The 24,586-nt window shown below is 33.9% G+C and overlaps 1 pseudogene; it reads left to right on the forward strand.

The window, feature by feature from the left end:
• Nucleotides 1–383: 383 nt before the first annotated feature.
• Nucleotides 384–6,273, forward strand: LOC120149330 (annotated as a pseudogene).
• The last annotated feature ends 18,313 nt before the right edge of the window (nucleotides 6,274–24,586 follow it).

Consider the following 24,586-nt stretch of genomic DNA (forward strand, 5'->3'; position numbering starts at 1 on the left):
AGTCGGTCGAATCCTATTAATTTTGAATTAAATTACCATCCCGGATCACAACAACTAGGCCACAGTCATATAAGTAGGCTCAATGTTGGCCCATTTTGTTAATATAATTTTTTTATAATATATTTAGATAGTAAAGCCCATTTTGTAACTATAATTTATTTTATAAAAAGAAAAGTAATTGATGAATTTAATAGCATAAAAGGAAAAATAAAATCATAATACCGTCAAAAAGGGCAACTACAAGCGACAAAGCCTTTCCTCTTTTCTCTCAATTGTTAGAACAGCGTGAAAAGAAATAAATAAAATACTTAAATCCCGAATTTCTCTCCTTTTCTAAATTCTCTCTTAAATCACAATAAAAAAACATCTCCTCAGCCTGTTCATTTTGAGTAGCTCTTAGCTGTACCGTAGCTTATTTCAAAGATCTGCCAATTTTTTATCTCTTTCTCATATGATTCTTTATATTTAAGTTTTCATTTCTCTGTTGTTTTCATATTATTCTTGGGGTTGGATCGGAATTGATTCATTTGAAAGCCTCAACCCAAGTTTGAGACAACTTTTTTGCTCTTTCTCTTTGATTCCAGGTGAGCCCGTTGTTTTTCTTTTCTTTTTCTCGGTTCTAGCTTTTTCTAGGGCTCCAAGCATGTCCTTTTTGATCTATCTGTGCTGTTTTGGGAATTTAAGTTGCTTTGATTGTTCAGATCCGCTTTCTTTGGTTAGTTGAATTCCCGTATGTTGTAGATTTTTTTAATTTGTTTGATTAGCGGGAGAAAGTCTGGTTTGGAAAAAATAGGAGGTTTGTAGTTTTGATTGTTGAATTTTGCTTAAGCAGTGGAAGAAGCGAATTTGGAGTTAACTGATTAGGATTTTTAAACTAATTAATATTTTTGCGTCTTTCTGGTGATTAATGATAATTTGGAGGAATTCGTGTCGAATGAGTAATTTTTTTAACTATTTGATCATTTAAAAAAAAATTCTATTTTGGTCTTTCCTATTTTGATATAGGTTGCCATGGCGAGTCGAGTGAAAGAAGATGAGAAAAATGAGCGGATAATTCGGGGTCTTCTCAAACAACAGGAGAATCGAAGATGTATTAACTGCAACAGTTTGGTATGATTTTCTTTTTCCTTTTATTGTTTTCCTTGTTTATGTTTTCATCGCATGAATCATGATTGTAGTTATAGAAACGGCATGGGGTATTTGGTGACCACACTGCCATGTCCTGCGTTAGATTGATGGAATAAAACTGTGTGAATTGTTTCTCAAACATATTGGGTTCTGCTTAGGTTGATAGTTATGACTAGTGAGATAGCTTGTATAGCACGAATACTGATATGAACTTTGTGTTTGTGGAAATTAGAAAGTCTGATAAATGTTATGACGATTGCTTCAATATACACTCTTAATACTTTTGGGGAGTGCTGTGTACGTAAAATATTTGTCCGGGTGGTCTTATTTTTTAAATTTCGTAATTGGAATATGATTTGTGCAGCATTTTCCTCGTGCTAAACTGAGTGTGGTATCCTATAATGTGTAAAATATGGAGTGCATATACTTTCTCTATCACAGTGTTTCTGTTTACTAACTTGTCTTTTGAGCAGGGGCCTCAATATGTTTGCACAAACTTCTGGACATTTGTTTGCACAAACTGTAGCGGAATACAGTAAGTATTAAGGTTTATTCACATTTTGGCTATTGATTAGCTTATATTTGATACTTTAATGTCTTTCTAATTATTGTCCACGTGTTTACTAAAACTGCCTCCTTGTTTTAATTGTTTCCAGCCGGGAATTCACACACAGAGTTAAATCGGTATCTATGGCTAAATTTACTTCTCAAGAAGTTGTCGCTCTTCAAGAAGGTGGAAACCAGGTAGAGATAAAACCCTCTCCCGTCTGATGAAAAAAAGGAGGAAAAATGAAAATTTTTGTTTCGTATATATGTGTAGTTTTCCTCCTGATCTGATGTTTCAGTATCTCATTTTTTCCCCATCTGCAGCATGCAAAAGAAATATATTTTAAAGAATGGGATCCTCAGCGTAATTCTGCTCCTAACAGCAGGTTTTCACTCAAATATCCAATCTTTATTTTGTACCTTTATTAGCTTCTATGTTTCCGAGTCAAAATTTTGTTGCCAGCAACGTGGAGAGGCTCCGGGACTTCATTAAGCATGTCTACGTGGAAAGAAGATACAGTGGTGAGAGAAACAATGACAAGCCTCCACGAGGAAAGATGGTAAGGTGTACCTATACCTAAGTTCCATTGAATGTCAATCGGTTATAAAGTTGTGAGATACGGCATGACAAATGGTGACATTATAGTTTATGTACCTGCTTCTTTAGGAGGGAGTTTTAGATATCTTGATATTACTGAATCTGCAACTGAAGAGTGCTGTGTAAGGATTTTCTGAATTGTGCATTATGCAGGGTGACAATGAAGACTTCTATGAAAATAGGAGGACAGATGGATATCAGGGAGGGTCCAGAAGTCCACCTCATGAAGATACCTATAATCGCCGTTACAGTGACAGGCCCAGTCTTAGGGGAAGAAATGATGATAGAAATTCTAGATATGGTTATGATGAAAGACGAAGTACTGGATATGATCAAGAAAGTCGACAATATGGTGATTACAGAAGAAGTCCTGCTCGACCTGAGGTTGTCAATGACTGGCGCCGAGAAGATAGATTTGGTCATGGGAGAAAAGCTGAAGATCATATAGTTTCTGATGGAGATTCAAAATTAGAAGGTAGGTCGCCTGAGCGTCCAAAAGAGTCATCCAGTCTCCCAGTGGTTCGTCCTGTTAGAGAAATTTGGGCGAGAATGTGATACCCCTTCGTGTAAGTGAACCTCCAAAAGCAAGAACTGTTGATGGCCCGCAGACACAGGTAGATTCTGCTACGTGCTAGGAAACAGTAGTTTAATATTCTGGACCTTCTGGTCTTCTTGTGGTTTAATTTGCATGTTAACAAAAATATTTTTCCTGCTGATCTTGTCCAGCAAAATGATAGGCTTATCCTCTTCTCTCACATAAAAGTAATTTATTGATGTCTTAGCATTATGCCCTTCTGAAATTATTGAAAAATCTTATAGTGTTGGTATGATGTTTTTACCTCAATTAACCACTTTGAAAAGTTCTCATTCCTTTTAAATTTATTTTTTCTCTTTCCTTTCTGTAATCTATTCTGAGTATTTATCCTACTTTTTGTTGGGCTTCATAACTCTCATCCTGTCAGGACTCCATCTATGCTTTCCTAACAAACTTTTATTGGAACCACTTAGTAGTTTTTGCTGGATGTGACTCAATGTTAGCTATAGTGATTGATATTCCGCGCTGCTAATGATGATAAATTACAATCAATTGATTATTATACCACATCAATTTCTGCTCCAACACTTGCAATGTTTGGCATTATAATTTGTACCTTGAAGTTACATAAACTTCATACCAATTGATAAAAGCATAGCAGGTATGGTTTTGCATATTAAATTCTTTGCAGTTGTTTTGTTGGTGATTCTTTCACGTCTTTAGATCTCTCTGTTCCTCACTCCTGTATGAATTGATTTATAGTAGAGTATAGCTATAACATGGGTGTCAATTATCACCAAATAAATGAACCTTTTCTGCTGTTCAAAACTCTTCAATCTAGAACTTCACATCACTTATTAGCATTCCTTGCTATTTTTTTCCCATTTTGCATGAAGAAACTAGATTGTTTTCTTGTCTTTGTCTTTTCTCATTTTTATGTGGATAAAGGAAATGGACTTACTGTAGGATTTCTTCTAGCAGAGAACTGCATCTTCTAGCAGCTTAGGATCTGCCAGTGGAAATCCAGCAGAAGCCAAGTTGGAGACAACTGGTAGCCTAATTGATTTTGATGCTGATCCTGGACCTCCAGAAGCTCCTACAGTTACTCAGACACAACAAACTACCGCCACTCAATCGATTGTGCAACCATCAGCTTCTAACAATGACAACAACTGGGCATCTTTCGATTTTCCCCCTCATTCAAATGTTTCTCAGGCTCCTAATGTGAACACCCTGGACTCTGTTCTTTCTCAGTTGTCAGTTCCAGCATCTGTATCTTGTAATCTATCTGGAGTATCTAGCAGTGGCACTGGTCAGGTATCTGCTCCTGTGGCCAATGGGAATATTGCACCTTCCAATGTTGCATTCACAGGGATACAAACATTACCCTTTGGTGCTGGTGCTCCTGCATCTGCACCAGTTAGCAATTTCTCAACCTTGCTTCCCACTGATCCTCTGACAGCCATTCCTGGATTAATGCCTACAATGCCTATTAGCAGTGGTAGTTTCCGGCTTAGTGTTAACAATGCTGAACAATGGCCTAATATACAGCACCAGCAGACTCATTTTTCCTCTTCAGCTGGCAGTCAGTCTAATAGCCAACAATTTATGCCAATGGTTGATGGACCTTCAACCAATCAGGTGCTTATTTTCTAGTGTTATATTTGTAGTATTTTGTGGATAATTGACTCTTCATTCATCTAATTTTATATCTCATTTTTGACAGCCATGGAATTTTGCTCCTTCCCCGCATATGCAGTTGGGTGCATCAGTTGCACAAAATCGTCAAGTTTTCTCGAAACAGGATGTCACGACTGCTGTTGCATCGCAGCATCCCCCTACAGAAACAAAAGCAAGTGGAAGGCAGGAACTTCCTTTGGTAATTTCTTATTAGACCATGGACATTGTACATTGCGTAGTTTTCTGTAGTGAGATTATTGTGTTAGCCACTTTTGCAGGATCTATTTACTGCAACCTACCCAACCTATCCTGCAGCTGCATCAGGATGGCAAACTGGCCTACCACATGGCATGGGGTTCGCCATGCAATATAATACTGCAGTGGTACTGTTACATTCCTAGAAAAATTATGTTCACAAGTTCATTCTTTCTTACTAAACTGCATGTCTTGTTATTTGATGAATCACTTTTAATTCTCCACGCATTTTGTTGTTATAGCCAACATCTGTTTTTTCACAGTCATCAAGGTCGATAAACCCATTTGATCTTGGCAGTGAAGCACCTCAGCCCCAAACTCAAACAGTACGTTATTCACTCTATTGAACTATTTCATAGCTTCTGCTGGACTGACTTGGTCCCACGGGTTAAAGGACACTTTGATATGAAAGTTTTATTTGTTGGCATGCTTGTTTTGCATCTTTGCATAGAAATTAAGTCTTTTTTGTAAAGTTTCGGTACTAGAGAGAACAAGGTTATTGTTTAATTTATTGATGCTATTTTGAATGTTTTTTGCTGAACCTGTGAGGAGACTTGGGGGTTCATTTTACTCTGTAGATCATAGCTGTCTAAACTGGGTTTTCTGGTTGATGACCTTGAAGTTACATGATCAATTAATCTAATAGCTACACTTACCATCCTATCACGCTTTTTGAAATTCTAATCATTTGTCTTTGAACTCGTCACAGTTGCACATTTTTCTTCTATTTTTTTGCAATCTTTATATCATGTTGCTTGTGATGCAGTCCTTTTCAATGGCTTTCTTACAAGGTGCCTTACCAAATGTGCATCCTTCTGGCATACTGCGCACTTCTAGCCTTGGTACTCCGTCACCAGCATGGATGACACCTCAATCTTTACGGTATGCATCAGGGATGTCATCACAGTCACTGCATTATGCTTCAGCATTGCAACCAAGTAAACCATTTTAACTCCCCCTTCTATTTCTTTTTCACTTTATTTTGTTACTTTAAATTTGCTGAATTATATTGAACTATACAGGGCCATACCCAGGAGCTCAATTACCTGGTAACTTGCCACCATCCAGGTAAATCATTTCTCATTTCTTTTAGGACTTCTTTTTAGTTTGGGATACAAAGGTCAGCTTTGGGATAAAATAAGGGTTATATATACCGATATTTATATTCTAGACTAGCTAGATGTAAACTCTAAAGAATGGTTATATGGACCGAGTTGAACTTTAGGTTTGTAGGATTAACTTTTTATATTTTGTTGCTTCGCAGCCATCAGCTCGGAGGCACTGGCAGTGAGGCATCTTATGGTTTTATAAATACCGATCAACATGTGGCTGGTAGATTCTCAGCACCTGCTACCCCACAGCCTTTCTCTTCTGTTGGTGGGGCCAACCCATTTGGCTGAATATATGAATAAAACATCCCGGACCCCATTTCCGGTGAAGTGTCTTTGTTGCTACCGTTGTAACAGTGGTTGGAGACTTTTGGTTTTAGTTCGAACAATCAGAGCCCTATAATAGATATTGTGCGGTTCTTTTTCCGGGTTTAAGAAACTGATATCAGCAATGGATGGTCATTTAGATAATCAATCTAATGCTTAAACACGGAGAGAAAATAGCAAGCTAGCATAGCTGCAAGCTCAGATTTACAAGGGTACAACAGATATGGATTAAACTCGTGTATTGTGTGTTGGTCTTATTTTGTAAAGTCATAATCATATTTTAGGTATATATAGATTTTGGCACATCAATCATGTGTTATCTAGAGTTTGATGGCGTTTGTATATCAGTGTCATATTTTAATTATTTTTGTCTTGTCAGTGTTTAAAATTATCAAGTGTAGCAGGAATCAAGGTTGTGATACGAGTATGCCTCGGATCAAATTGTATTGTTTTTGCGGTGTTTTAAATTTTTAATCATCTTTGCAGCTTGTAACTTTATTATGTAACATTAAGATTATTATTTGAGGAATTTACATTTGTTGTGTCATTAGTCCTAGCCCCTAGGCCCATCCATGCATTTTTCAATTATTTAATATATCGCATTTTCTTTTATTCTTGGAATACTTGTTGACATCAAAAAGGTAGGGTAAACCATATGCATAACTAAACTATTTAATTGGTGTTATTTAAGCCATCAGCCGCCGTTTATACTTGCTGCAAATTTTAATATTTTAATTAATAAAATTGGTATAATTATATATTTGATCCTAAACACTCATATATTTATTAAGTTGGTTGTAATTTAACCGTAATTGAATTTAATAAATTAATCATTCAATCAGGCGTAACGGTGTCAACACATAATTATGACTTCTATGACTAATGACATGTTACCATATGATTGGATAGAAAATTTATTCAATATAAATTAGTATTAATAAACAATTTCATTCAATTAAGTTATGACACATATCATTAGCGACTTGTGTCACAATCATGTGTTGACACATGTTATCCCTAAGGATTAATTTATTAAATTAAATTATAATTAATATCAAATTAAAAAGATGTATAAGTATTAAGAAGAAAATATATAATTATATCAATTTTGTCAATTGTCGAAGGTTAACAATAAGTGTCTTGATTAACAAAATTAAAAGATTAGTAGTCAAATAAAAAGAAACAATAGTTAATCGACCATACATATAGTTTTACCCAAAAATGCAATACGTTCGAATCATTAGAAGCACTCAAAAATTTTAAAATAGACATGACATGATTTACGAATGACATTTAGAATCTTATTTAACGAACCTGTGTTTTACGTAGCAAATAGAACTTAAAGAGGAAGGGTTTGTTGTACATCTTAAAAGAGTTGACAAGAGTAAGTTATATCTTAAAAAATTACTTGGAAGATAAGTAAATATAATAAATTATTTATTCAAAATGATTGCCATTATTAACTTGGTAATTAAATTTGAATAATTACTTTTAAATAGTAAAGTAGAGGCTTGAAATTATTCACACTTAAAAGTTCAATCTTAAGCTCGATTTGTAGGAGTAAATGGAAAAAATATACACATTTTCCAACCATTTATCCTACAATCCAGTAAAGGGGATTAAAGAAATACCTACATTAGATGTTACAAATTACATTACTAATCTATCATCAGATTAATTGAACTATTGTAATTCATTTCTAAGCTTATACGAAACTTTCAATAAAAGGCAGGTTCCATAACAATGAAAGACTGCTTCAAACACACATTTCTGCATACTTGTGAGACTAAAACCATAATTATACAAAGCAATGCAAAACTATATTACCTTTACTTGGGTACTAGGAAAAGCAGATGTACACAGAGTTTCTTGCTTTACATCTTGTGATTTTCTCTTAGGCAAACTAAGCATGAAAAAGTAGGACTGCCATGTATCATGTAATCAAGTATTATTATATGGAATTGGACAACCTGAAGAGAATAGCCTACATTTCGGGACATCACGACAGCCCATTTGTTGCCAGCAGCGGTCATTGGGGTCACAGAGAAGCCTTATTTTCACTTCTTGTTGATCCATTTGAAAGGGAAATACATCAGTAAATTTGTAAGACTGTTCCATGTGAAGCATTTCCCCATTCAAGTGACCTGTGAAGCATATGAATCCGCCAAAATATTTGCAGGGTCAGATTATACCAAAGACAACACCTTTGGTTTCTGGATAGAACTTCTCATCCACGTTCTGGAATCATAGATTGAGACCCACTGAGAAGCCGCAGAACCTAGCCAAACTTTCTTTTTTAAGCTGCTCAGCATGTTCCAACTTGGCAAATGATCTTTCCCTTTTATGACCCACCTGATGCCTTAAGGATTTATCAAAAACTTGTAAATAAAAAGTATTATATATTTAAGAAAAGGTATTTGCACGAGACAAGATAAAATGTCAGGTAACAACCTTAATAGCTTCATCAATTTGGAAATCTGTGCTGTTATGAAAAAGGGAAATTTGTTGCATGTATGCATGCCATTCGTAAGGAGAACAAAAGGAACAAAGCATGCCAGGAGAAGTTCCCATTTTCTTACAAACAAGAAATCCTTTGTTCTGCCCCTACGGCCCCATAATACATGAATGCACAAGATATTAATGCCAAAAGACAACAATTAAGCTACGAAGTTTAGAAATAAGGTTGAAAGAATTTACGACGTAACCTTGCCAGTTGCCAGGGGAGCTTCCTTCTAAGCAGAAATATGAGCGTATAAGCCAATGACTCAAGGTCATCCCTTTGACTTCCTGTCATACCCAAATGAGCATGTTCACTTGCATACCGTACGGTTCAGATGCTGCCTCCTTCCATCTTGAAGCTGAAAAAGATCAAGAATCATGTGTCATACCACAATACATGCTTAAAATAGTAAAGCATCTCCAGTATAAAAAGCAGAAAGCAGTTATACCCAAACCAAGATCAACTAGATACAAGTTCTTCTCGTTCGAGGTTCCCGGCTGGCCAAGCAAAAAGTTCTCAGGCTTAATATCTCCACGTACAAAACTGAAGTAGAGAAGAGAAATGTGGACAATATACAACCAGAAGAAAAAGGAGAGGAAAAAAGGATGCAACAAATTTGAGATGCCCTTTCTGATGAAGCTGCTCAAGAATCGATATTGCCTCCACTGCTATACAAGCAACCATCTCTTCTGTCAGCCTATGCCAGGAGCAAAAACAATAAGATATTATAACAACAAAGTGTCCTAAGAAAAATTCAAAGCACATACATTAGGAAAACTTCGGATAATGTTAAAAGAAAGAGGAGGGGAAAGAAAGAAAGAATAATAGCTTCATACATCTGATTGTTTGAGTTCTAAAAATCCCATAAATTTGGACCTAGCATATCCATGACCTAGATTCACAATATTCAAAGAAACATCATCATTTTTTTTCTAAAATACAGCAGTGTGTTTGAAATTCTTTAGTGAGGAACTTACAAGGATGTAGTAGTGTAGGAATTATAGAAATATATGAGCTGTTACCATCCCGTTAAGGGATTCTATAAATATTCTTTTTTTTACAATACCTTATTTTAATGGATCATATCTCATAGGATTAGTATCTTTCCTAACTTAGAGTTTCCCTTATTCAAAGCACATACATTAGGTTACGGTTTATTTCCATCCTAGACCATGCCCGTGAATTCTTCTCATACATCTCCTTCTCCTACTTCGAAGATCACATCCAATCCAAAAATCTTTCTGGTTCTAATGCTCAATCAGATTCATCTGGTCTGACTATCACCTGCCATCAATTGAATGGCAACAACTTTCTTGAATGGTCCCAATCGGTTAAGATATTTCTCATAGGCAGAGAAAGATTGGACTACGTTACTGGTGAAATCAAGAAGCCTGTTGCGACTGACACTGTTTTTGCTAAGTGGATGCGTAACAATGGTCAGGTTATAACTTGGCTCCTTAATTCCATGACCCCTGAGTATAAGCAGAAACTTTCTTCTGTACACTACAACCGTTGAAATCTGGAGTGCAGTATGCGAAACCTACTCTAGCACTGACAACATTTTCGAATTATATCATATTGAAGATTAGGAAGTCACCCTTAAGCAGGGAACCATGCCCGTCACTCTCTACTACAATACCCTTACCGCCCTTTGGCAGCAGTTAGATTTGTATGCACAACATGATTAAGCAGATCTAAGAGATGCTACCCTTTATCAGCAAATTGTCACTTAGCGAAGGCATTTTCAATTTCTCCAAGGCTTAAACAAGAACCTGGACGAGGTTTGCGGAAGGGTCTTGGACATTTCTCCTCTTCCCTCCCTTCGAGACACTTTCTCTATTGTTAAGAAGGAAGAAAGCCGAAGGTGTGTGTGATGCTGCCTGATGAACCATATTCCCCTCCTGAAGAATCTGCCTTACCCATAAATCATCTCCCACTTTCAAACAGGGGAGACCTTGGTGTGATCATTGCAAAAAGCTCGGCTACTCCATGGAGAAGTGTTGGAAGCTTCAGGACTGGAAGTCCAAGAACTCTCGCGATAATAAATCAAACCTAGTCGCTGCCAAATCTGTCACTAGCTTCTCCAAAGAACATATTGATGAACTTCAAAAATTGTTTGGTAAGTTTCAGGGGCCTTGTGAGGGTAATCTAGTAATGAAAGAACCAAAAGGTAACCCTTATGCTACAACTTTTTTCTCCTCCTAGTTTACTCATAACTGGATCCTCGATTCTGGTGCTACGGATCATATGAATGGTAACAAGGCTTTGTTTTGTAATTTTTTTCCCAACCTTTTGTAAAGCTGTCAAAACAGTTGATGGATCCTTGTGTAAAATAGAAGGACATGACATCGTTGTTCTCAATGAACAGATTGCACTTAAAAATGTTCTCTTTGTACCAAATCTGGCTTGCAATCTCGTTTCTATTAGTGAACTTTCCACAGACTTGCACTGCTTTGCAATTTTTAATGATATTGATTGTACTTTGTGGGCACTGAACTCGAAGAAGATGATTGGTAAGGCCAGCTTGTTGAATGGTCTCTACATCCTCCCTTTCTCTCCTAAAACCAAGATCTCCAAATATTTCACCGTTTTAGTAAAAGTTGATATTGTTATGTTATGACACTTTCGTTTAGGCCAACCTAGTTTCCAATACCTTACAAAATTATTTCGTGCTCTATTCATTAATAAAGGTCAAATTCTTTTTCTTGCAAAGTTTGCTCTCTTGCCCAACATTCTAAATCATCTTATTTTCCTTCTACATACAAGTCTCCTCACCCTTTTTCTTTAATCAACATTGATATTTGGGGCCCTTCTCGGATGAAGAATGATGATAATTGTAATATTTATTTAAATGGAGAACCATTTGATTTAGAAAAAATAGCCACAAAATTCTACAAAAGTGGGAATTCATAACTTATAATAAAGTTGATAATTATTTCGATTTTATTGCAACTCATCTTTAGCTTAGACAAAATCCCAAATGCTCAAAACTGAATCTTAATCAATTTCAAACACGAAAAATATCATCTAAGAACCAAATAACAATATGTTTTTGCAAATTACTTAAAAACTTTACCAATTGGTTTTCCTTTGTTCTTTTACCAAAAAAAAATAGAAAGTTCAAAACTTCAACAAATTTCAGCTCTAAACGTAAACCTGATCAAACAGAACATCAATTTGGGTATTAAAAAAATCAGACTATAAACCAACATTTGACCCCAAATCAACCATTAAAGAAACATAACAATTCTCTAATTAAAAATGCATAAAAATCAATAACCCTAAACCGATTGCTATAAAGCAATGCACCAAAGAAATAAAAATAAAACATACCCAAATCAATTTGCCTCTATTTATTGGGGTTTGTCTCTTTTTATTGTTCCTGTTTTCAACAAAGCCAAAATACAAACTATTAGAGGAACAAGAATTGAAATTGCGTGAACCCTGCTTTATAGAAGTTTCGTGCTTGATAAAAAAACAAAATTGAAGAGTTAAATATAAAAATCAAAGGGATTGAGTCGTTTAGCTGAAAAGTCCATTTTATCATAAAATTAATGTTGAATGAATAAAAAAAAATGAAAACGGTAATTTTAAACCAACAACAAAAGTAAGGGATTGTAGTTTTTTCATTTTCAAATTTTTATTTAGAACTAAATTAAAATTTTACTTTTAATAACGCATGCGTTCTACTCAATTATATATTTACATTTTATTTTAATAATTTAATATTAATATACTTAAAAAATAATTTATTACTTAATAATTTATTTTAATTACTTAAAAATAAATAAAATTCATGATTTGTATATTGAAATTTATTTTAATTTGCAAAAACTAATGTATTTTTTTAATATTATTTTTTCTAAAACAATTATTTAAATTATTATTCCGTAATCATTTTATATCAACATGCTAAAAAGTATTGATAATATATTTTTTCTTAGTAAAATATTTTATTTATAAAAATATTAATAATAAGTTATCTTAAAATATTTTTTATATTTTTATTATAGTTGAAGTTTATATATTTTATATATCATAGTATTAATAAGTGTAAATATAATTTAAATAATATATTTTTAATTTACAACATAATACCTATAATGGGCATTTTATCTTTTTAAACTCAAATTTTTGTTGTTGGTCAAAACGATATGATTAAAGAAAGGTTATACACAAGAAGGATTTTGGATTCCTTATTAAAAACTTTCCTACATCTAGGTGGAGAAAAAGAATAGACTCAAATCCTTAAAGAAAACAAAAGAAAGCATTAATTAGAACAATTTCAAACAATTAACTTTTAACAACCCTTTTAAATAGCACTTTTAAAAGTTTTTTTCTACCACGCTTTTAAATGTCACTTTTTAAAAACCCTACTAAATTGACCCTGAAACATAAATAATTAAAGGTTAAAAGTCCTACTAAGTCACACCTCAAAATAGAGCCTAAAATTCTCTTAAAAAAATTTCGAGGCCTAAATTGAATTTTGATTAAATTTGGGGACTAAATTGAAATTTTGTTTAAATTCAGATCCAAATTCAAAAATTACTAAAATTTGGAGGACCTATGGTATGATTTTTCCATTTTATTTTTTAGGGTTTATATAACCTAAAATTAAGAAAATTTTCAAATTATTTTATTCTCTCTCTTCAATATTTTACTCTTTTAAAAATAAATTTTTGATCGTCGATCGTTGCTCTGTTTTCGACACCTTTCACACCATCGTGTTCCTTGCATCGTCCTGAGTCCACCAGTGTCCTTCTTGTAATACCCCAAATATCAGGACAATAACTTTATTGAAAGATTTAAAATTGGAGGATTAATTTGAATAAATGATAAAGGATAAGAAATGATTTAGAAATAGTGTTTAAGACCAATTAGTAACAATGGATGAATAAAAAGTGCATTTTGGTCCTTTAAGGGGAATGAATTTAAAATTCATTTTAATTAGGGTATTAAAGTATAGGAAAAAGGGGAAAATGAAAAACACTAAGTTATCTTCTCTCATTCTTTCCCATGTAAGTGCTCTCCTCCACAGCCAAAGGTAAGGCTTTATTTAGCTAGTTTTTCCTTTCGTTTTTGGGTTGTTCTTGAAACATTGAGTATTATAGAGGCTTAAGGAAGGGTTAAATATGATTAAAACTAAGAGATGGATTAATTATTTGAGATTGAAGAAAATGGGTTTTTGAATGATATGTTGATATACGAGTTTTTATTAAGGTTTATTAGTATATTTGACTTTTCAAAGAAGTAAATAAGAGATTAAAAGCCTTGGATGTGATTAAAAACATGTTAGAAAAAGTGGTATGATTCTTGGTTTGAGATGTTCTTTGGAGATTTTAGATGTTATAAGAAGCTAAATGAAGGAAAGTTAGTTGGGATAAGTAAATAAGAGTTTAATAGTATTATTGGAGGTAAAAGTAAGGGAATTTGACTAAATTTGTGTAAACAATCGAGCTAAAAAATGGAAAATCTTGGTAGGGGTATCGGTACTGAAAGAACAATATTGATACTATAGGTTTAAATAGGTAGAAATATGATGAACAGTATCAATACTGATGCAATTAATATCAATATTGATGTGAGTATCGATACTAAGAGAAAGGTACCGATACCATGGATTCCAAAATGTAGAAATGGTATCGATACCGAAATGGAGTATCCATACCATAGTATAGAAGTATCGATACCATGGTAAGGGTATTGATACTATTGAGCCTGGAATTATAAGATGGGTTGAAATTGTAATAGAAATTGAAATAATAGTACTTTTGAGTATTATTAAAGTATAAATGTTAGGGAATATACTAACATTTGGTATGGTATGTGTCTGGTAATGGATGCTTGTGTAGATCATAACCAAGCTCCTGAGTCTAGCAAAAAAAAGGGCAAGGATATGGTTGTCGAATAGCCGAACATGATTTTATCTTATTAGCGAGGCTTATCAGGTGAGTACATTTATTGTATTTATATGAGATGAGTAAGTTTCGCAATGAGTCAACTTAGAATGTTTTATTTAATGTAGGTTGTACAATATTCAATATATTTTCATTATGTGTATGGAAAGGATATTATGAATGAGTTTTAGAGTACAAACTGCTCTAAAATGAATGAATAAATGAAAATGCATAACGATGCATTATAGGCATGAAAGGATGACATAAATGAATGTGCATAATGGTGCATTATAGGCATGAAAGGATGCCATAAATGAAAATGCATAACGGTGCATTATCGGCATGAAATGATGCCATAAATGAAAATGCATAATGGTGCATTATAGGCATCAAAAGATGCCATAAATGAAAATACATAACGATGCATTATAGGCATGAAAGGATGCAATAAATGAAAATAAAGAATAATTACTGAAGAATAATGGAGAAAAATATACAAAAAGATAAGTATGATGGTCATACTAAGAATAATTACGATGATTGTATAAAAGAAATTTGGTTTATCTGAGATGAATTTATCTTATCCTTATAGAGTATACTATTTAGCTCGAAACCAAATAACCATGATATACTTATGTATAAATGAATGTTTCTTTACAATATTATGTCTCACTAAGTAAACAATTAACATGTGTTGATTTCACGAGTAGTTAAAAGAAGAGACTAGCTGAGTAAGGAGTGCAACAGTAACATCAGCTATCATCAATTTAAGGTTGACTCGTTAGTAACAATAGGACAATTCGGTTTATTTTGAAAATTTGTTGGCATGTAATTGAAGTAAGAAAAATGCTCTGGAATGTATTTAAGTTATAACTACTTGATAGATTACAATGAATGTTTTTCTTTATATTAAAAATGATTTGTTCTAAAATTTTGAAATAAAAATTTATGAGTTTTACAAATAAGTATATGGTTTCTAAAAGTAATGTGACATATGTATCTTGTGTACAGAAACATATACGAGAAATGGGTGTTACATTTATTGGTATTAGAGCTAAAGGCTTAGCCGATTCTCGGTCGAAATCGGGTTTATTTAAAATTTGAAAAAGGGATTACATGCCTTTAAGATTATTGAGGTTACTGATATGGTGTCATTAGAGTGTGATTGATGATGCTCCTTACTAACTTTAGTGTCATTATTATTTATTTCATAATAGTCTCAGAATCCTCGAACTCAATAAGAGCGAGGGAACAAGAAATTAGAGAAGAAATTGGTAGCGAAAGTTACGAGGCTAATAGTGAACAACAAATTCCATATGAAAATGCTAATGCGCCTATACATCAGGGGATGTCGGTGCCTGAATTTAGAGCTTTTATGAAAGCTCTCAATGCCACCCCCTAACATGATTTCATCCTCCCCCTGCTCCTCCAGCACCGAGGATGTTGATCCTAAAAGAGCTGAAGAGTTTGGAGCTTCAAAGTTCCGGGGAGAAGAGGATAATGGTCCTATGGAGGCTGACTTATGGTTAAATGATGTTATGGTAATGCTTGAAAGTCTTCACTGCTCAGATTTAGAAAAGCTGGGTGGAGTTGTATCTTTACTTAGAGGATCAACTCGAGTATGGTGGTCAAATACTACGATGTATGCATCACCAGATTAAGTGATCTGGCAATTCTTCCTGGAGGAATTTAAGAACAAGTATGTGGGTGATCAGTTTAGAAGGGCAATGTTGTTAAAGCTCCTTAATTTGAAACAAGGTGATCAAGTCGTACATGAGTTTGAGGCTAAGTACAATAAGCTGAGCCGTTTTGTTACTGAAGTAGTTCCCAATGACAAGGCTCGACGTAATTGGTTCATAGAAGGTTTGAGGCCAAAGTTAAAAGATATGATGTTGGGTTTGAACTTGCCTCGTTTGTAAGAATTCATAAACTGAGCCAAGGCTATTGAAAGAGCTCGAGAGGAGACCCTAGCAGTGGAGTAGAGTTTGCAAACGAGAAAAGGAGTTGGAATGCCTTCAACTCCTCATCGTGCTAAGAGAGGCAGGGGCTCGAGTTATATATATACTGATAGAGATGGTTCTACTGCAGCTTCGCAGAAAACTAAACAATCCTAATCTTTTGTTACTAGCTTGGGTAAAGCATCTGGGGAAAAGACTCCATATCAAACATGTGGTAAATTACACCGTGGAGTATGCAGACTTCTCAGTGGAGCTTGTTTCCAATGTGGTGAGACTGGTCACTTTGCTCGAAACTGTCCTAAGAAATCTGGGGACAATTCGGCGCAATCTGAAAGATCGATGGAAACCTCTAATAGAAGCAGATGAAGGGGTAGATCCAGGGGACAATATGATTCAATGCAGTGACAAAAGACTCGGGGAGTCACCAAAATGACAACATTAAGACCAATGAGGATCGGGATGACCCTTAAATCATAACAGGTGCATTCCATCTTTTTGATAAACTTGTATTTGTTTTAGTTGACCATGGTTCTACACACTCATACATTAGTAAATATTTGGTTAAAGCTAGAAGAATTCCTTTAGAACCAATCTTTAGTGAGATGATAGCGGTAAACCCCATGGGCCATAATGCGAGAGTAACTCGGGTATGTAGGAAGTGCCCGATAAAGATTCAAAGGGTTATGTTTTCGGTAAATTTGATGGAGTTGCCATTCAATGAGTTTGAAATTATTTTGGGCATGGATTGGTTGTCTCCACATCATGGATGGGTTGATTGTCACAAAAAGCGATTATTCTTGAAGGATGCAGAAGGCTCCGAAGTAGTAGCGATCGACGAAAAAGTGAAATCACCATCCAATGTGATATCGACCATAACTGCAAAGAAAATGATGTCAAGGGGTGTATAGCTTTCTTAACTAATGTGATAGTTACTCGAGTACCTAAAGCGAGATTAAATGATATCCCAATAGTTAAATAGTTTCGAGATATTTTTTCGAAAGTATTATCGGGTTTATCTCTAGACTTTGAAGTATAATTCAAGATTGAGGTTTACCCAGTACCAAACCTATTTCTATTGCTCTATATCGAATGGCTCCAACAGAGTTAAGAGAGTTAAAAGCCCAATTACAAGAGCTACTCGATAAGGGATTTGTGAGACCCAGTGTTTCTTCTTGGAGAGCACCTATGTTGTTTGTGAAAAAGAAGGACGGGTCTATGCGATTATGTATCGACTATGGTCAGTTAAACAAAGTAACGATAAAGAATAAGTATCCTCTTCCGAGGATTGATGATATGTTCGATCAATTGAAAGGTACAACAGCGTTCTCTAAGATAGATATGAGGTCGGTGTACCACCAATTAAAGATAAAAGAGGATGATGTTTTAAAGATAACCTTTCAAACTCGGTATGGACACTATGAATTTGTGGTGATGCCATTTGGAATGACTAATGCTCCTGCATCATTTATGGACTTGATGAACCGAGTATTCCAACCTTTCTTGGACAATTTGTGGTGGCATTTATAGACGATATTTTGGTGCATTACAAGTCAAGAGAGGAACATGATGACCATCTTCGTGTGGTTCTTCAAATACTTTGAGAGAAGAAGTTATATGCCAAATTGTCCAAGTGTGAATTTTGGTTAGCTGAGATTGCTTTCCTTGGTCATATAGTCTCTGCAGAAGGCATAAGAGTAGATCCTAAGAAGATCCAAGCTATAGTGGATTGGCAACCCCCAAAGAATGTTTCTGAAGTTCAAAGTTTCTTGGGGCTTGCTGGTTATTATAGACAGTTCGTGAAGAAATTCTCAATGTTAGCTTTACCGCTAACTAAATTGTTACAGAAACATGTGCCTTTTGTTTGGTTAGAGAAATGCTAAGAAAGCTTTGAAATGTTAAAGAGAATAGTAGTAGAGGCCCAGTGCTCTTACAACCTGAGTCGGGTAAAGATCATGTAGTATACAACCATGCATCTCATAATGGGTTGGGATGTATACTCATGCAAGATGGAAAAATTGTGGCTTATGCCTCAAGACAGTTGAAGAATCAAGAGAAAAATTACCTGACATATGACTTGAAATTGGAAGCGGTTTTATTTGCTTTAAAAATTTGGTGTCATTATCTGTACGGTAAGAGGTGTCATATTTATACGAATCATAAGAGTATAAAGTACTTGCTGACTCAGAAAGAACTGAACTTAAGGTAGAGAAGATGGATTGAACTTTTAAAAGATTATGATTTGATCAGTGATTATCATCCTAGAAAGGCTAATGTGGTAGCAAATACACTTAGTCGAAAGACTTTTGCTGCTCTACGGGCCTTGGATGTGAGTATATCCTTAAAAGAAAATGGTGCTTTGATTGCTGAACTTAAGCTAAATCTGATGCTTTTAGATCTAGTAAAAGAGCTGCAAGGTCAAGATGAGAAATGCTTAGCGGGAAGGGCGCAAGTAGAAAAAGAATAGGTTAAAGACATCGAAATGAGGGCTGATGGATATTTATATTATCATGGAAGACTTTGTATTCCCGATAATGATGAATTGAAGAAATATATTCTTTCCGAGACACGCTATTGTCCTTTGACGATGCATCCAGGCGGGAATAAGATGTATCATGATTTAAAGAGTCGTTATTGGTGGCCTAGTATGAAAAGATTTATATCAGAGCTTGTTGCGAGATGCTTGACATGTGTTAAAAACATTTTGATATTTCGATATAACAAATTAAGTACTATTGAATTTTAAGATTTTATTCAATTTTAAATCATATATTCGATTTAATTATTCAAATATGAAAAATATTACTCCAAGTTTTCAAATGTCAATTCTAAACCTTACTTAAGTGTAAAATTGTGTTTTAGTCTTAAAATATTTTTGGAACAATTTTTACAAAGTATTCCGAACCTTAATCGGGCCAAAAATAATTTTTACAAAGGGATGTACCGTTACACTCTTGTATGTACCGATACACCCCCAACATCGAATGCATTTTGTATACCGATACACAACAGATGCATCGATACACTCCTGACTCCGAGAAATATCGAATGTAATTAGTGTACCAATACACCTGGGATGTACCGATACACTAGGTCAACTAACGGTCGAAATATTTAAATTTTACACTGAGTGTACCGATACACCTTGAGATTGTACCGATACACCTACGAACACATTTTTTTTAAATGATAATTACACCATAACAGCTCTATTGACTTCACCAATTCAAAAGCGATTTTAAAAATTCATTTTCTTTAAAAATGGTAAATGATATTATAAAAATATCATAACATATAATTTATAATTCATTATAACAAATTTGATTCAAAAGATTTTTTTATTTTATTTATGAATAGTTAATAGTGAATAGTGGGGGAATCAGTTCCTGTAGGGGGAATCAGTACCCCTTTAATATAATGGAAAATTTTTAACAAACGTGGTTACTGTTAAAATTATATATAAACTCATAAAATTACCATTTTGTTTCCATATTTGTTCAACAAAGCAAATAAAACATTAATAATTACATGCCACTAATAATTTCAACATAATATAATTAAAATCATTTTTATCCATAAATATTGCCCACAATTCACAATCCATGAGAAACCTGGTATAGAAATCAAATATTGCACAAAAGTGCTGAGGTCGAGCATTGCTCACCTAATAATGCACCGTAGTGCTGAGGTCGAGTTTTACCCACCTGACTTGTACTATGCATCTTATTTGACATTATAGTACTACTTAATTCTGCAGTTTCTAGACTCTATGGCATGCCATTAATACCACTGAACCTCAATAACATATTTGGGCATATATTCATCAATTAAATCATCCATGGAAACGTATAACCATGTATAAACATTAGGGCAGTTCATACTTAAAATAACTTCCATATCAAATCTCATGTTAATAAACAAGGTCGACTTATCGCAAGTCTTCCAGATGATGTATAAAATCTATGTACCATATCATGCATGTATTGCACTCACCTTGACACTTTATATATCCACAATATGTATGCCTCACTACGGTCCACAATAACTCTTTTATACTTGATTTGCTTCAATCACACTTAAATCACAATCCCTATAAAATCACAAATTCATAACAATACTTATGTTAGTATTGTACTAACATAAACACATCCCATAACAATTCCATAAAATACTTGGAACTCATTTTCTACCAAATATTTAACACTTAATAATTCTTTTTATCAAGGACATCAATTTTTCCAATTACATAAAATGGTTCTTCACCATTTTATCACTTAGATACATCATAATCACATACTTTATCCTTTAAACTACGTTTTCATAATTTTGCTCGATTTGATTCGATTCAAGCATGAAATCAACTTTAAATCAACCTTTTAACATCTCTACTATCAAATCCCTAATCAACTTTCATCATAACACAGAGTTCTCCAACTTATAATTTAGCCGAATTTTACATAAAAATCTCTAGAAAGATTGAACATGTTTTAACCACAAATCAAGCTTGAAAACGAATCTACAACCTCTAAATCATCAAGATTTATCATCAATTTCATGAATCCTATCATGAACATAAACCCTTAGATTGGGATCTTTGAAATCTAGCAAGATTAGAAAGAAATACTTGTACCAAATGATAGCGTTTTTCGCGTAGATCATTTTTCTATTTCACGGCATAACCCGGGTTCCAAAGGAATCGACTCAAAAATGGAAAATAAAATATTTTTCCTTACCTTGGAAGAACTCACGTTATTGTTGCTGGAGAAGATGAACATTTAGCATGATATTTTAGATTGATATCATGCTTATCATCTTTTAAAATAACATTTAATTCATTAACTTGGAAAATACCAATTTACCCTTAATAAAACTCCATAATCACCATTTAACCAAGATACATATCCTTATTATCTTCAAAATCAGATAAATATCAGCCTTGTCATCTTTCAATAGTCAAAGATGAACAAATTAGTTTTCCACTTTACCGTTTTTCCCTTGCAATTTCCAAAAATTACAATTCAGTCACTTTAATCAAACAATTCAAATTAAACATGGAATTAAACCATTAAGTATTATTTTCCAACATTTCAAAAATGTGAAAATAATATTTTTATTTCCTTATTTTTGTGACATATTTGTTATTTTTCTAAAATTATATTTTAGTCCCTAAACTTTCCAAAGTTTTTAATTTAGTCACCAAACTTTACCAAATTATAATTTGGTCACTAAATAAATCCATTTATGAAATAAAATTCTTTTTAGGAAAATTAACACTTAATCCTTAAACTTTTCTCAAATTTTCTACTTTGACCATCAAACTTCCAAAATCTACATTTTGGTTTTTATCTAAATTTTTGGGGTATTACATTCAGAAGTGATCCAAGGTGTATTTAAACAAGTTAAGAAGCCATTGATCAATAAGAACAAAAACAAGAAACAAGAATTGAGAGAGAATCAAAGAGAAAGTAGTAAACCTTATTGTTTGAGCATTTTAAGCATATTTTCATTCAATATTCATTTTACTTTCAAGAACACCATTTGTGCTCAATTGTATTCATTCTTGAGTATTCTTTCTTTGTTCTAGAAATATGCAAACATCTTGCCTAAGTGATTTTTTCTATAAGTTTGCGAGATTTGTATTTTTCTCTTTGGGAGAGAGTGTTCTTAAGAATTTGGGGTATAATTCTTGAGAGATTTGTAAGGTTACTCTTTGTCCTAAAAAAAGACAAATTAGTGAATTTTTGGAAAATCCTTAGTGTGGATAGCTAAGGTAGTGGACGTAGACTTTGGTTGAGAAAATCGAACCACTCTAAATCGTTGTGCAAATATTTTCTATTTCCTGCAAAAGCTTCCACCAAAGTTTTTATTGCCAATTCACCCCCTTTTGGCTATTTCACTGATCGATTAACTCAACAATTGGTATCAGAGCTATACTCATTTGAAGGTTTAACCACCTCTTGAGTTGATTCGGGAAGAGTTATATCAATATTCAAGTCATCAATGGCATCCACTTTAAACTTCGATTTCGTTCTTGATTCTCAGCCCGTCAACAAGCCTCATTTCTTCAATGGAGCTAATTATGCTTATTGGAAAAATATAATGAGGTACTTCATTCAAGCAAGTGACATTGGAGCATGGAAAATCGTGGAAGACGAATACATCATACCATCCATTTATTCAAGATTGTGGAGTGAAGAAGAGACAAGAATGTTCCAGCTCAACTCAAAGGCTATCCATATTATATTTTGTGCTCTTGGACCAGATGAATATGATAGAGTTTCATCTTGTACAATCGCCAAGGAGATATGGGATAAAATATAAGTCACTCATGAAGGCACAAACGACGTAAAAGAATATAAAATTAATCTTTTAACTCATAGCTATGAAAATTTCAGGATGACACAGAATGAAGACATCAAAGCTATGACGGATAGATTTTCCATGATTGTCAATGGTCTCAAATCATATGGAGAGATAATTCCAAACGAGAAGCTTGTGAGGAAGTTAATTTATTCTCTTCCAAAAACTTGGCAATCGAAGAACACGGCGATCATCGAAGCTAAAAACCTAAAGTCTCTAACTCGATGAACTCATCGGTTCTCTTCTCACGCATGAAATGATGATTCAAGATGAGGTAGACCTTGAGAAGAAGGACGAGACAAAGAAGGAGATGGGGAAGAAGAAAAATATTGGAGTTGCTCTCAAATCTACAAAAGATGAGAGTGATTCTGATGAAGATGACGATGACGATAACGAGGAAATGACATTATTTGCCAAACAGTTCAAAAAACTAATGAAGCCCAACAGAGGAAGAAAATTCAAAGGAAATGAAGGCTTCAAGAATGAAACGAATGAGAAAGACCCGATCATTTGCTAAGAATGCAAAAAGCCAGGGCATGTTAAATACGATTACCCACAATTAAAGAAAAAGGGTAAAGAAGCATAAGGCACACATGGCTACATGGAGCAATGATGAAGCTTCCGATGAAGAGGAACAAGAAGTAGCAAACTTGTTCTTGATGGCTTTTGGGGAGGAGTCTCAGGTAACCTCTAGCTCATTTAATTTCAAACATTATTCTTTTGATGAGCTGTTAGAGGAATATACTGAGTTGGCTTCGGATTATGAGAATTTATTTTTGAAATACAAGAATGATATTTCAAAATTGAAAAATGAAAATAATCTCATATCCAAGACCAACTTTGATCTTGAGAGTAAGATTAAAAATTTGCAAATCAAAATAGATGAGTTTGAAAAGAAAAACACTGATTTGCATACCTTACTTTCAAGAGTTAATGACGATCATAAAAAAATTGATGATCTTAAAGCTTCTTTTGATAAAGTTGGAACAAAACATTTTGAAAATGGAGAAAGTTCAAAATCCAACTTTGTTAGAAAAAGTTTTAAAAACTACAATCATAGAGGTCCCCAAAGAACCTCAAATGGAAAAATCATTAAAAGTATATGGGTTCCTAAAGAACTCATTACTACTAAAATAAGGATATCCTACACAAATGGATACCCAAGGGGACTAGGATTTTAGAAATTAATGAATATGGACCCAAAAGAATTTGGGTACCAAAAAAATTAATCTATGTTTGTAGGAAAAGGATCATTGCTACAAGGCTCAAAATACAATTTCAAATTCATGGTTCCTTGATAGTGGATGCTCAAGACACATGACCAGAGACAAGATTCGGTTTATAGAGCTTAACGACAAAAATGGAGGAGTGGTAACCTTTGGTGACAACTCAAAAGGTTACATTGAAGGTATAGGTACTATAGGTAATACATCTTCCATACAAATAGAAAAAGTATTATAGGTGAATAGGTTAAAGCATAATCTATTGAGTATTAGTCAATTATGCGATAAAGGATACAATGTCTTATTTGAAACAAATGATTGTAAAATTGTTGATATTGCATCTAATCGGATTATGCTTGTTGGTCATAGAATAGGAAACATATACATGGTGCATTTAAATTCTATTAATATGACTAAGTTGTGCCAAGTTGCTAAGAATGAACATGATAGTTGGTTATGGCATAGGAGACTAG

The sequence above is a fragment of the Hibiscus syriacus genome, unplaced genomic scaffold (assembly GCF_006381635.1).
Source record: "Hibiscus syriacus cultivar Baekdansim isolate YM2019G1 unplaced genomic scaffold, ASM638163v2 tig00111000_pilon, whole genome shotgun sequence".
Classification (NCBI taxonomy): Eukaryota; Viridiplantae; Streptophyta; class Magnoliopsida; order Malvales; family Malvaceae; genus Hibiscus; species Hibiscus syriacus.